This window comes from Triturus cristatus, chromosome 10, assembly GCF_964204655.1.
Source record: "Triturus cristatus chromosome 10, aTriCri1.1, whole genome shotgun sequence".
Classification (NCBI taxonomy): Eukaryota; Metazoa; Chordata; class Amphibia; order Caudata; family Salamandridae; genus Triturus; species Triturus cristatus.
In genome coordinates, this window is record NC_140593.1 from 923,421,332 (window position 1) to 923,435,417 (window position 14,086).

Below are 14,086 nucleotides of genomic sequence, written 5' to 3' on the forward strand. Positions count from 1 at the left end.
CCGAGAAGGAACTTGCAAGTGGCCAGCCCCCCTGACAGATACGATAATATTTGCATCCATCTCCCACACTATGCACTACCCGGTTTGAAAACAATGAGTGCACATCCCACACTCAAAAGTCCTTCGTCATAGTTAGCGTGCGTGAAATGGCCTTCACACATACTCCCACCACAACCCTGCCCTGCACCCATTGCACACAGACACGGCTCATTGCACCAAGCTGTGCCATTTCATCCACAAGACTGGTACACGGCAAGCCAGTGCAGCTACAAGCAGAGCCACCATGGTGAGATTTTGATTTTCTATTGTAATATATTTGGTGTTTTTGGCGCTTGTTATATATTAAAACATTTTTTTCCTTTCTGGTTTTCCTCATTTCCACAGAGTTTTTCTCCTTCTTTCTCTTTTCTTTTATCTTCTCTTTTCAAGTGTATATATATCAATTAGTCAATATGAACGTTTTCTAAAATAATCAATAAAATGGCAATATGACTAACAGCATTAATCTATGTTTAGTGATATGGTATTATTCATTATTATTTTTTATTAGGCTTTTAGATTGTCTTTGTGTCATATTTGTTGTTACATGTTTTTTGACTGTATGTAGTTCCTGTAACTATCAAGTGAATTATGTATTGAGATTCGTTTGCTTAGGGTTATTGTTTTTTATAGGAGTATAATGTTTATATGTGTCTATCTCCTATTTTTATGTCAGTTTTGGATTTTTTACATGTTGTCCTGTGTTATTTCCCGCCCTGATGAAGTTCCATTTATCGGAACGAAACGCGTTGGCTGTTGTCCTGTATGTATCTACCATTAATGAAGACGAATAAAGGATTTTCTTGAAATATGATGGCCTCTTTGGATATGTGACTTCAATCCTGGTGCCGCCTCCACTCTTCATAATTTTTTTTAAACCAAACGATATTTATTTGCAAAATTTTTTCTAACATTGAACGGCACGTGCAGGTTAAAAGTTCACGATTGTTTTAAGTTCGAACAGTGCATTCCAAATGCAAGTAGCAGGTGTGGTTCAGTTCACCAAATTTTATCCTATGATATGTAGTCCACGTTTAAACTGCATTTTCTAGACAAATCACAAAGATGCTTTTCCAAAAAACGAATGTGCTCCCTACTTTTAAAAAACAATGCTTTTCATCTCCCAATCAGTTATCGTTTTGAATGAGAAAAAAAGTAGTTCCCCACCTTTAAACATATCTCTTATTCTACGAATGGACTGCATGAGCTACAGACATCTATCCATACTTCCCAGTCATACCTTCAAAATGCTAGTGTGGATCGTAGGACATAGCTATGTTTTCTGATGCAAGAGGAATGCAGAACAGAGACGTTTTGACTTAGACCTAGGTTTATAAAATGTGGACATGAAATGGTTTTGACAGAGAGGATTGAAGTGGCACCAATTGTTGCCTTTGGTTAAAAAAACCTGTTTGCATCTCCAACACCCTGACCTCATGATTGTGCACTGTGGTGGAAACAACCTAGGCACATTGACTGGTGAAGATTTGGAAATGCTAATGAAAACCACCTTTCGACAATTGATGTTGCTTTTGCCTCAAACTGTCTTTGTATATTCCAATATATACCAAAGACAGAAGTGGAAATGATCAAACCAATTTTGTCCTCAGATTGAAAAATCTAGGAAGAATGTCAACAAAGCTGTGTCTGCATACCTCAGAGACCATAGAATGGGGTCAATCTACAACAACCACATACGTTTTGATATGGCTGATATCTACAGAAGTGATGGAGTACCCTTCACAGATCAGGGAAATTGAGTTTTTCTGAATAACCTGAAGCTGTGCATCCGCACTTATATGTAGCTCCAACTAATAAACACAATGTTAGACCCGGCCTCGTGGCATGGCCATCCCTGTCCCCGCACCACATATCCTGACCCATGCCCCTCATGCAGCCCCCGAGCACACGGCCTAGCCGATCCTTCCCACCAGAACACACACACACCCGACCCGTACTTCCCCGTCCGTGGCCTTCCTCCTTTCGGCCACACCGGGCCCGCGTGCCCACTTCATGCACCAAGATGGCCGCCCGGCCCCAGCGCGTCCCTGGCCTAGAGGCGCCACTCCGGCTGGAGGATATCGCGCTCCCATTGGGATGAGAGAGGGAGGAGCAGTTTTCATCGCACCTCTGAGCTCCCCTGGGAAGGTGGGTTTCGATCGGCCCTCCGGCCTCCCCGAGGGCTGGCTCCACGCCTGCTGGGTGTCTGGGACTCCTCCCAACCCGGCCCTGAAAGGATCAAAAGACACTGGCAGGAAACCCCGACAAGCGTCCCCCAGGTGACAAGACCCCTGCCTGCACAGACTCCGGACATCAAAGAGGGGTCGACCTATAACAAGGGGTGCTCTGGGACTATCCGGGAGATTTGCCTTTGGAAACACCTGAGCCCTGCTGAGTGACTCGCGGCTCCCTGAAGATCGTAAGACCTCTGAACTTGTGCTTGAGCCCTGCTGAGTGACTCGCAGCTCCCTGAAGATCGTAAGACCTCTGAACTTGTGCTTGAGCCCTGCTGAGTGACTCGCGGCTCCCTGAAGATCGTACGACCTCCGAACTTGTGCTTGAGCCCTACTGAGTGACTCGCGGCTCCCCGAAGATCGTAAGACCTCCGAACTTGTGCTTGAGCCCTGCCGAGTGACTCGCGGCTCCCCCAGACACTCCTGGGCCCGCCGGACCCCGACGACGATAAGCGTATCCCCCAGCTCGAGGATTGTGGGCTGGGCGCCGGGTACGCCCCTGCATTTGATCCATATCCCCAAAGACTGTCCCGCTACCTCCTACCCTCCCCGAGACTCTGTGAGCCCGTGCTCTACTTGTATATATTTGCCTTGCTGATCATAAAAATCCTACGACTCCGATTTGATAAAGATTTGTTCTTAAGAACTCACGGTGTGGCGTCTCTTTGTCGTGTGGTGCCGAGTGTACGATCCTAGATACGAGATTCCTCCCCTGAGGAGTCTCCCGCCAGTGCCCGGCTACGATACCTCGAGGGTTGGTCTCAGGATAGTCAGGGCCCCCCTCCGGGCTCCTCTGAGGTCGCCTTCTAACATTGGTGGCAAGCGACGGGATTCGGGCCCATAATCTAGAGATCGTACCGTGAACGGCTGACGCACTACCGACAAAGATGGCAGAAGGAAACGCCATGAGTCTCACAGAAAACTACACCAGTACCGTGTTCCAGGCGGAACAACTGGAAGAATACACGCACAGAGAACTGAAGCAATTCTGCAAAGAACTAAAAATCGCTACCACTGGTCTCAACACCAAAGAAGATATGCAGAAGGCACTAAAAGCTTAGGTGGATTCTGGAGCCCCCCGCCCAGAAGGAGCGGTGGAGCTCCACTACGAAGCTGGACCCTCCCAAGGAGAACGCAGCAGCAACCAGGTGCGAAGCTTCGTACCAGACGGGGGCCTATACCCGGAGGAACTCGCAGACAGAGAGAGAAGTCGCCATCACAAACTCGAATTGGCCAAACTTAAAATCGAGGGCGAGTTGAAATTAGCCGAGAAAAAGCTAGCAGTGGAACAGATGCGAGTACAAGGAGAACTAGAAGAGAAGAAACTCCAATGGGAACACGAAGGAAGGAGACTCCAACTGGAGCACGAACGCAGCTTGAAGGAAATCGAGCTAAAAGCAAAAAGCGAAGAAGCGCGGCCCCCGGGAAACCGAGAGGCGGCCTCCCCGGCAGAGCAGAAGGTCCACATTCCCAAGGATGTGGTCAAAGAATATTACAAAAACGATGACATCCAACAGTGGTTCAGGGCATACGAGGTCGCCATGACCTCCCATCGGGTCCCGCAGAAGGATTGGGGGGCCGGGTTGTGGGGACGATTTCTGAGCGAAGGGAGAGACACCCTGCTCGACCTACCAACCTCCATGCAGACCTCCTACAACCACATGAAAGAGGCCCTCCTCACAAGGTACGGCCTCACCCCGGAGATGTACTGCCAGCGGTTCCGGGACTGCAGGAAGATCCCGGGCACCACCTGGGTGGAGTATGTAAACTTCTTCAGCCGTGCATTCGATGGGTGGATCAAGGGCAGCAAGGTAACCACCCTAGAAGAACTAACCGACCTCATGTTGTGGGAACACCTGGCTGCAAACTGCTTTGTGGAACTACGCCAGCATCTGCTCGACAGCAAGCTCACGGATCCGAGAAAGCTGGCTGTTGAGGCGGATCGCTGGACCAACACACGGGTCTCCTGGGGCCCCGTAGGAGAGTACCCCCGAGCCAGTCAGGGACCACCCCGCCAGAGAGGGGGGGGAACCAGGGAGGGCAGAGCGAGTCCCAGTTCAGTCCACCGAAAACCCAACCTCCGCCTTTCCCGGCGCCCCCACCAGCTGTATCCGGCCCACCCGTGAGACGGGGGCACCGGGTGACCATCACTTGTTTCCGTTGTCAGAAGCCCGGGCCCTCCAACACAAAGAAATATGGGCAGCTCGTAACGATCAAAGGCCACCAAGTAGAGGCCCTTCGTGACACTGGGGCCAGCATCACCGGTGTCCTCAGTCATTTAGTCAACGAAGATCAGGTCCTCCCCAACGTCTTTTGCCCGGTAATTTCCGCTGACAATACGGAAAGTCTGTGTAAGGTAGCCCTGGTGCCTTTTGAATGGGGAGGGGTGGTCGGTAAACTGAAAGTCGCAGTGAGAACCACCCAGCCAGTCGACTGTCTCCTGGGGACCAACCTGGAAAGTTCCCCCTGGAAACACGTCGAGCGCAAGACCCACCTAGGGATGATGGGTCTCCCCGAGTGGGTGTGCGCCACCACCCGATCTATGGCAGCCCGACTGACCCCCCTGGGGGAAGTCGAAGGCGCCCCGACCACCGAAGACAGGATGGTCCCCGCTGAGGGTCCCCACATCCCCCCACAAGGAGGGTCAGTCGCCAGCAACGAACCCCCACCTTCCGACTCCGCACAGGTCACCGAGTTAGGCGATCTGCCTGAGTTGGCCCAGTGGCGCCACGAGGGGGGCCCCTCCCGAGAGGAGTTCTGCCGGGAGCAAGCTACCTGTCCTTCCCTGGTCGGGCCCCGGCAACAAGCAGCGGCCCAGGCCGCGGGCGACCAAACTGGAACACACCGGGTGTATTGGGAAAATGGCCTTTTGTACAGCGAGCAGAAGTCGGTGGAGCTAGGATCCGCCTGGGTGCAGGTGGTACCCCTACGCTTCCGAGACCTCCTCCTGGGCTTGGCCCACGACGTCCCCCTCGCAGGCCACTTGGGCCAGGACAAAACCTACAGTCGCCTCGTGACTCACTTCTACTGGCCCAGAATGAAAGCGGATGTAGAAGTCCACTGCAAGTCCTGTCCCTCATGCCAGGCTAGTGGGAAGAGTGGAGGAAAGCGCAAGGCTCCCATCCAACCCTTCCCTGTCGTCAGTACCCCTTTTGAACGGGTCGGGATCGACATCGTGGGGCCCCTGGACCCCCCAACCTCCCAAGGTCACCGCTTTATCCTCGTCCTGGTGGATCATGCCACCCGATACCCTGAGGCCATACCCCTGCGCACCGTCACAGCCCCCGTGGTGGGCCGGGCGTTGATGGGAATCTTTTCCCGTATGGGTTTTCCCCGCGAGGTCGTGAGCGATCGCGGTACAAACTTCATCTCCAAATACATGACGTCCCTGTGGCAACAATGTGGAGTGTCCTATAAGTTCACCACCCCGTACCACCCCCAAGGAAATGGCCTGGTAGAGCGGTTTAACCAGACTTTGAAGGGGATGATCGCGGGCCTAGAAGAGCCCCTCCCGCGTAAGTGGGACGTCCTGCTTCCCTGCCTCCTGTTCGCCTACCGGGAAGCCCCCCAGAAATCCTTGGGGTTCAGCCCCTTCGAGTTACTCTACGGGCACCCCGTCCGGGGGCCCCTCAGCCTGGTCAAGGAAGGGTGGGAGGCGGCGCCCCGAGGCCCCCCGAGATGTGTTCCGATACATCCTGACCCTCCGAAACCAGACTAGGAAGTTCCGAGAGCTGGCCGAGGCCAACCTGGAGGCGAGCCAGGAAGAGATGAAGCGCTGGTACGACCAGAATGCCACTCTGGTCGAGTTCCAGCCGGGCCAGCAGGTATGGGTCATGGCCCCCGTGAAACCTTGCGCCCTCCAGGATAAATGGACCGGGCCCTTCAAAGTGATTGAGCGGAAGAGCCAGGTCACGTACTTGGTGGACGTCCAGTCCCCCTGGGACCCCCTCCGGGTCCTTCACGTGAACCGCCTCAAGCCTCACTTTGTGTGGACGGAACTGAGCATCCTGCTGGCCACCGATGACGGGGCCGAAGAGGAGTCGGATCCCCTCCCTGATCTCCTGTGTACCAAAGAGAAGGATGGCTCTGTAGAAGGAGTGAACCTCTCCCCATCCCTCACTTCCCAGCAACGTGAGGATTGCCGCCAGCTCCTAGGTCAGTTTTCCGACCTATTCTCTCTGGTCCCCCAAGTCACCGACTGGTGTGTCCATGACGTGGACACCGGAGACAGCCCACCGGTGAAACACCAAGCCTACCGAGTCCCTGATCGAGTCCGGTCCTGCATTCAGGCCGAGGTCTCGAAGATGTTGACCTTAGGAGTGATTGAACCCTCAGACAGTCCCTGGGCCAGCCCCGTGGTCCTGGTCCCGAAAGCAGCTGCCCCCGGTATCGCCCCAGAACTCCGCTTCTGCGTGGACTACCGGGGACTCAATGAAGTCACCCGAGCCGATGCCCACCCCATTCCCCAAGCCAACGAGCTCATTGACCGACTCGGGGCTGCTCGGTTCCTCAGCACATTCGATCTCACCTGCGGCTATTGGCAAATTGCACTCACAGAAGGGGCCAAGGAGCGGTCCGCCTTCTCCACCCCGGATGGGCACTATCGCTTTTGCATGATGCCCTTCGGGATGAAAAATGCCCCGGCCACCTTTCAGCGACTGGTAAATAGAGTCCTGGCCGGGCTGGAACAGTTCAGCGCTGCCTATCTAGACGATATCGCAGTTTTCAGTTCCGAATGGAGTGAGCACCTCCAGCACCTCCGGAGGGTGCTAACCGCCCTGCGCCAGGCAGGCCTCACCGTGAAGGCCAGCAAGTGCCAGATTGGGCAAGGTTCGATAGTCTACCTGGGGCACCAGGTCGGAAGCGGCCAGGTCGCCCCTCTACAGCCCAAGATCGACGCCATCCTAGCCTGGGAACCACCCACTACCCAAACAGAGGTACGAGCCTTTCTGGGCCTCATGGGCTACTACCGGAGATTCATCCGGGGGTACGGCAGCCTGGTCGGTCCCCTCATGGAGCTCATGTCCAAGAAACAACCCAAGAAAGTGCAGTGGACCTCTGCCTGCCAAGAGGCGTTCGATGCCCTGAAAGCGGCCATGTGCACTGCCCCCGTCCTCCAGGCCCCCGACTACTCCAAGGAGTTTGTGGTGCAAACGGACGCCTCCGAGCATGGGATTGGGGCCGTCCTGTCCCAGGTGAATGACCAAGGCCTAGACCAGCCCGTAGCCTTCTTCAGCCGAAGTCTGTTGCCCAGAGAACAGAGATGGAGCACCATCGAGCGGGAGGCATTCACCGTAGTCCCTCAAGAAGTTACGCCCTTATCTGTTCGGCACCCATTTCAAAGTCCAAACCGACCATCGCCCTTTGAGATGGCTCATGCAGATGCGTGGAGAAAACCCCAAACTACTGCGGTGGTCAATCTCCCTCCAGGGGATGGATTTCACCGTGGAACATCGCCCTGGTACTGACCACGCCAACGCCGATGGCCTCTCCCGGTTCTTCCGCCTCAGCGAAGAGAACCCCCAAGACGATGGGTAGTTCTCTCCGGCTTTCAGCTGGGGGGGACGCGTGTTAGACCCGGCCTCGTGGCATGGCCATCCCTGTCCCCGCACCACATATCCTGACCCATGCCCCTCATGCAGCCCCCGAGCACACGGCCTAGCCGATCCTTCCCACCAGAACACACACACACCCGACCCGGACTTCCCCGTCCGTGGCCTTCCTCCTTTCGGCCACACCAGGCCCGTGTGCCCACTTCATGCACCAAGATGGCCGCCCGGCCCCAGCGCGACCCTGGCCTAGAGGTGCCACTCCGGCTGGAGGATATCGCGCTCCCATTGGGATGAGAGAGGGAGGAGCAGTTTCCATCGCACCTCCGAGCTCCCCTGGGAAGGTGGGTTTCGATCGGCCCTCCGGCCTCCCCGAGGGCTCGCTCCACGCCTGCTGGGTGTCTGGGACTCCTCCCAACCCGGCCCTGAAAGGATCAAAAGACACTGGCAGGAAACCCCGACAAGCGTCCCCCAGGTGACAAGACCCCTGCCTGCACAGACTCCGGACATCAAAGAGGGGTCGACCTATAACAAGGGGTGCTCTGGGACTATCCGGGAGATTCGCCTTTGGAAACACCTGAGCCCTGCTGAGTGACTCGCGGCTCCCTGAAGATCGTAAGACCTCCGAACTTGTGCTTGAGCCCTGCTGAGTGACTCGCGGCTCCCTGAAGATCGTAAGACCTCTGAACTTGTGCTTGAGCCCTGCTGAGTGACTCGCGGCTCCATGAAGATCGTAAGAGCTCCGAACTTGTGCTTGAGCCCTGCCGAGTGACTCGCGGCTCCCCCAGACACTCCTTGGCCCGCCGGACCCCGACGACGATAAGCGTATCCCCCAGCTCAAGGATTGTGGGCTGGGCGCCGGGTACGCCCCTGCATTTGATCCATATCCCCAAAGACTGTCCCGCTACCTCCTACCCTCCCCGAGATTCTGTGAGCCCGTGCTCTACTTGTATATATTTGCCTTGCTGATCATAAAGATCCTACGACTCCGATTTGATAAAGATTTGTTCTTAAGAACTCACGGTGTGGCGTCTCTTTTTCGTGTGGTGCCGAGTGTACGATCCTAGATACGAGATTCCTCCCCTGAGGAGTCTCCCGCCAGTGCCCGGCTACGATACCTCGAGGGTTGGTCTCAGGATAGTCAGGGCCCCCCTCCGGGCTCCTCTGAGGTCGCCTTCTAACACACAAGGGCTCTTTTTAGAGCCGCCTTATATTCCCAATATCGGTTCGCAGAGTGACAGCTGCGATCCGGCTAGCACAGGGAGACCTGCGGGCCGTCGGGCAGGCTCGCAGAGGGAGAGCTGCGGCCCGTCAGCTCGGCTCGCACAGGGAGAGCTACGGGCCGTCGGCTCGCAAACGCACACCAGCGTGCTGGATCGTAGAGGGAGAACTCAGGTCTAACTCGCAAAGGGACACCAACGGGCCAACGGCCCTGCTAGCAGAGACACACCTATCGCCTAATGGACTAGCTTGCATATGTACAGCTTGGGACACGACGGCTTGCAGACGCAGACCTGCAAACTGACAGACTAGTACTGTTTTATGCTTTAGGGTAGTACAGTGGTGTTTGTGTACTGTAGGGGGTTCGTGCTGGAGGTAGCGTTTTAGGGTTTAAGGTAGTGCAATGGTGTTTGGGTAGTGTAAGAATCGTGCTGGAGGTAGTGTTTTAGAGTTTACGACAATGCAGTAATGTTTGGGTAGTGTAAGGGGTCATGCTGGGAGTACTGTTTTGGGGTTTAGGGTAGTGCAGTGGTGTTTGTGTAGTGTAGGGGGTCATGCTGGGAGTAGTGTTTTAGGGATTACGGCAGTGCAGTGGTGTTTGGGTAGTGTAGGGGGTCATGCTGGGAGTAGTGGTTTATGGATTACGGCAGTGCAGTGGTGTTTGTCTAGTGTAGGGGGTCATGCTGAGAGTAGTGTTTTAGGATTTAGGGTAGCACAGTGATGTTTGTGTAGTGTGGGAAGTCATGCAGAGAGTACTGTTTTAGGATTTAGAGTAGTGCAGTGGAGTTTGTGTACTATTTGGGGGTTCATGCTGGGGGTAGCGTTTTAGTGTTTAAGGTAGTGCAGTGGTGTTTGGGTAGTGTAAGAACCATGCTGGACGTAGTGTTTTAGAGTTTACGAAAACGCAGTGGAGTTTGGGTAGTGTAAGGAGTCATGCTGGGAGTAGTGTTTTAGGGTTTAGAGTAGTGCAGTGGTGTTTGTGTAGTGTAGGGGGTCATCCTCGGAGTAGTGTTTTAGTGTTTACGGTACTGCAGTGGAGTTTGTGTACTGTAGGGGGTCGTACTGGGGTAGTCTTTTAGGGTTTAGGGTAGAACAGTGGTGTTTAAGTAGTGTAGGGGGTCGTGCTGAGGGAAGTGTTTTAGGGTTTAGGGTAGTGCAGTGGTGTTTGTGTAGTGTAGGGGGTCATGTGAGGAGTAGTGTTTTAGGGTTTAGGATAGTCTAGTGGTGTTTGGGTAGTGTAGGGAGTCGTGCTGGGGATAGTGTTTTAGAATTTAGGGTACTGCAGTGGTGTTTGCGTGGTGTATGGGATCCTGCTAGGGGTTGTGTTTTAGGGTTTGCGACAATGCAGTGGTGTTTGGGTAGGGTAGGGGGTTGTGCTGGGGGTAGTATTTTAGGGTTTAGGGTAGTGCAGTGGTGTTTGGGTGGGGGGTCGTGCTGGGAGTAGATTTAGGGTTTAGGGTAGTGCAGTGGTGTTTGGGTAGTGTAGGGGATCGTGCTGGGGTAGTGTTTTAGAGTTTACGACAGTGCAGTGGTGTTTGGGTAGTCTTTAGGTGGTGTAGGGAATCGTACCGACAGACTGACTCACAGACCTCCGAGCTGACGGACGGACTTCTAAAGGCATAGCTGCGACCTGGTGATATGAAGAGAGGCAGCGTGAACGGCATATCTCACACAGACACAGATGCCAGTGTTGCCTCGCAGAGGTAAAACTATGAACCCGATGGCTTCTACATGGAGAGATGCGAGCTGACGGAGTAAATCACAAAATGGTTGCCAACACTTCCTGGTTTCAACCATTCACAGCCAATAAGCCGCAAGCTGGTGCTTGTAACCCCTCAGCCAATCACATGTCAGATTTCTCAAATATCGATATCTTTAAAATTTGATTTTTCTCAAAAATGAATGAACAGATTTACACCATTTAAACAAAAGCGTGCTTTCTGCACCATCACCTTTCTTCCATTCCAAATTTGGCGTAATTCCGTTCAGCAGTTTCACCTGTAGTCTTCTGTAAAATTTCATATGGAAATTGCATGGAGAAAACACGTTTTAGGACCCTCTTTTTTCTCAGTCCCTCCTACACCATTCACCCCCAAACATTCAATATAAGAGTTAATCAAAAAAAGAGAAACTTTATGGATAATTTCAGAAAGATTCGTCAAACAACGTCAAAGTTACAAGCACATAGAAGGCTCCAGAAGGGGGGCAGCGCAATCCCCCTCCCATCATGAGCGCTGTGCGGACCCCAGCGCACCCCCGCAACCCCTGCTATTATTTTTTAAGAAATACCCCGGAGCCTAGCCCACTCAATTAAAATGAAACGCGAGAACCCACGACCCCAGCCCAAATTTTTGCCTATTTTTTTATTTTATTTTGAAATTATTTTTTGGGCCCTTGGGGTCCTTCTGGGACCCCCTGAGCAGGCCTAGGGGGTCAGGGTTTTCCACCCTGCCCCCTTCTCTTATTTTATACCTTTGTTTCTCTGTTTTCCGGTGACTCGCTTCTACCGAGCCACAAGATGGCTGCCAACACTTCCTTGTTTGGACTACTAAGAGCCAATCACAGGCTCGAGACTTAGGCTCCACCCAGATATCAAAACTTTTATTTTTCTAATATCTCAGCAACTGCTGAACAGATTTACACCATTTTTAAAAAGGTCGCATTCTGACCCAAGCACTTCCTGCCAAATTTGGAGTAATTCCGTTCAGAAGTTTCGGCTGTAGCCTTGCACAAAGTTTCCTATGGGAAATTGATTTTTTGACTCTTATTTTTTGAATTTCTCAAACACAACTGAACGGATTTACACAATTTAAATAAAAGGTCGCTTTTGGAACCATGCTCTACCTTTTTGCCAAATTTGGGGAATTCCGTTCTGGTTGTAGCTCGTCATAAAATTTTCGAAAGAGTTTTGGACCCCCTTTTTTGTCAGCCTCCGTCTGACGAATCACCCCCAAATTTTCAGGATAGGAGCTGACCTGGATAGACTTTTTTTTTTAGAATTTCAGGAAGATTCGTCAGACGCCGCCTAAGTTATTATCAAATCAAAAAATCAATCAATCAATCAATCACTGCATTTGTAAAGCATGCTACATACCCGAGAGGGTCTCAAGGCGCTGGGGAGGGGGGGTGTGACTGGTCGAAGAGCCAGGTCTTGAGGAGTCTTCTGAAGGCCAGCAGGTCCTGGGTCTGTCGTAGGATGGTGGGGCGAGTGTTCCAGGTCTTGGCGGCGAGGTAGGAGAAGGATCTGCCGCCAGCGGTGGTTTTTCGGATGTGAGGGATTGTGGCGAGGTTGGCTGAGCGGAGGCTTCGGGTGGGGGTGTGGAAGCTGAGTCGGTTGTTGAGGTAGGTGGGTCCGGTGTTGTGCAGTGCTTTGTGTGCGTGGATCAGGAGCTTGAAGGTGATCCTTTTGTTGACGGGGAGCCAGTGCAGGCCTCTCAGGTGGAGTGTGATGTGGCTGTGGCGGGGGACGTCGAGGATGAGTCGGGCCGAGGCATTCTGGATGCGTTGGAGTCATCTCAGGAGCTTGTTTGTAGTTCCTGAGTAGAGGGCGTTCCCGTAGTCGAGTTTGTTGGTGATGAGGGCCTGGGTAACGGTTTTTCTTGTGTCGAGGGGGATCCATTTGAAGATCCTGCGGAGCATACGGAGGGTGTTGAAGCAGGACGCGGAGACGGTGTTGACTTGCCTGGTCATGGAGAGAGTGGAGTCGAGGATGACCCCCAGGTTGCGTGCGCGGTCCGTGGGTTCTGGGGCTGTGCCTAGTGACGTGGGCCACCAAGAGTCGTCCCAGGCTGATGGGGTGGGTCCGAGAATGAGGACCTCTGTCTTGTCTGAGTTAAGCTTCAGTCTGCTGTCCTTCATCCAGTCGGCTACGGCCTTCATTCCACAGTGAAGGTTAGCTTTGGTGGTGTGGGGATCTTCAGTGAGGGATATGATCAGCTGGGTGTCATCGGCGTAGGAGATGATGTTGAGGTTGTGTTGTCGTGCGATGTGGGCGAGGGGGGCCATGTAGATATTGAACAGCGTCGGGCTGAGGGAGGATCCCTGTGAGACGCCGCAGATGATCTCGGTGGTTTTGGAGCGGAAGGGTGGGAGGCGGACGCTCTGGGTTCTGCCGGAGAGGAAGGATGTGGTCCAGGCCAGGGCCTTCTCTTGGATACCGGCGTCATGGATGCGTGCTGATAGGGTGCGGTGGCAGACCGTGTCAAAGGCTGCTGATAGGTCCAGGAGGATGAGGGCGGCTGTTTCTCCTTTGTCCATCAGGGTCCGGATGTCGTCAGTTGCGGCGATGAGGGCGGTCTCGGTGCTGTGGTTGCTGCGAAAACCGGATTGGGAAGGCTCCAGAATGTTGTTAACTTCGAGGTAGCGGGTCAGCTGTTTGTTGACAATCTTCTCGGTCACTTTTGCCGGGAAAGGGAGCAGGGAGATGGGCCGTAAGTTCTTGAGGTCCTTGGGGTCCGCCTTGGGCTTCTTCAAAAGGGCGTTGATCTCGGCGTGCTTCCAGCTTTCTGGGAAGGTTGCTGTCTTGAAGGAACAGTTGATTGTTTTACGGAGGTGGGGCGCGATGGTTGCGCTGGCTTTGTTGAAGACGTGGTGAGGGCAGGGGTCTGATGGGGATCTGGAGTGGATGGAGTTCATGGTTTTGATGGTGTCTTCATCGCTGACGCTGGACCAGACGGTCAGGCGACCAGTACGAGTGGTAGTCGCAGGGGTGGTGGATTCGGTGGTGGGTGCGGGGGGGTCGGAGTTAAAGCTGTCGTGGATGTCGGTGATCTTGCGGTGGAAGAAGGTGGCCAGGGAGTCGCACAGGTCTTGAGATGACTGGATGTCGTTGGTGTTGGAGCTGGGGTTGGAGAGTTCTTTCACGATGCTGAAGAGCTCTTTGGTGTTGTGTGCGTTGTTGTCTAGGCGGTCCTTGAAGGCGGTCTTCTTGGCGGTCCTGATGAGTTGGTGGTGTCTGCGGGTTGCGCTCTTGAGGGCTGTGTGGTTGTCTGGTGTTCGGTCATGGAGCCATTTCTTCTCCAGCTTCCGACAGGTGTGCTTGGA